The sequence below is a fragment of the Oryx dammah genome, unplaced genomic scaffold, assembly GCF_014754425.2.
Source record: "Oryx dammah isolate SB20612 unplaced genomic scaffold, SCBI_Odam_1.1 HiC_scaffold_15, whole genome shotgun sequence".
Classification (NCBI taxonomy): Eukaryota; Metazoa; Chordata; class Mammalia; order Artiodactyla; family Bovidae; genus Oryx; species Oryx dammah.
In genome coordinates, this window is record NW_024070199.1 from 15,704,865 (window position 1) to 15,705,955 (window position 1,091).

Genomic DNA, 1,091 nt, shown 5'->3' on the forward strand with positions numbered 1-1,091 from the left:
CAAACAAAAAGATAAGATGCTTTAGATGGAAACTTCCCCATTCATTAACCCTTGCCAGCTTTCTGGAAATGTCATCAAGCTTTAGAAAGGATATGAGATTGTTGGATGGCATCACCGACTCAATGGACATGAGTTTGAGTAAACTCCAGGAGTTGTTGATGGACAGGGAGGCCTGGCGTGCTGCAGTCCACGGGATCAAAAACAGTCAGACATGACTGAGCGACTGAACTGAGAAAAGGATGGGGCTTCCCTCATAGCTCAGTTGGTAAAGAATATGCCTGCAATGCAGGAGACCCCAGTTCGATTCCTGGGTTGGAAAGAGCCACTGGAGAAGGGAAAAGCTAATCACTTTAGTAATCTGGCCTCAAGAACTAGTCCATGGGGTTGCCAAAAGTCAGACAGGACTGAGCAACTTTCACTTTGCCTGAATAGCTCAGTCAGTAAAGCATCAGACTTTTAATCTGGGGGGCCAGGGTTCATATACCTGTTTGGGCACGTGCTGACTTGGGCTTCCCTGGTGGCTCAACGGGTAAAGAGTCTGCCTGCAGTGCGGGAGAGCGGTGTTCGATCCCTGGCTTGGGGAGATCCCCTGGAGAAGGAAATGGCAACCCAGTCCAGTATTCTTGCCTGGAGAATTCCATGGACATGGGAGCCTGGTGGGCTGCAGTCCATGGGATCATAAGAGCTGGACATGACGGACTAACACTTTCACTTTCATAGAAAAGGAATTCAAGCACAATTGCTGATTCATGGCAACGAAACCTAGGGATTTAGCATTAGTCAGAGGTGGGTTCACTGCTTGTGTGGCTTCTTAGCTGAGTAACCTTGGGCAAGTCCTTCAACCTCTCTGAACCGTAGTAATCCCTACCTGTAATCTATCTCATGGGCTGTGGTGGGGCTCCAATGGCATAAATTCAATGAGATAGCAGGTGTAAAAGTAACTGACACACTGATACTCAATATATGTTTATTACAAAATTGTAATTACTAAAGCTGTTCACTGTCCAATCTACTTTGTTCATGAAGACTTAAACTTTAGCAAATGAAGAAATCTCCAGACATTCAATAAGACGTGCCCTTGTATCAACAGG

General features: G+C 46.0%; 1 non-coding gene across 1 annotated transcript; it reads left to right on the top strand.

Moving 5' to 3' along the window:
- The first annotated feature begins 422 nt into the window (after nucleotides 1–422).
- On the top strand, nucleotides 423–495 carry TRNAK-UUU. The gene has a single exon. It is a non-coding gene; the product is annotated as a tRNA-Lys (tRNA).
- Nucleotides 496–1,091: the final 596 nt, after the last annotated feature.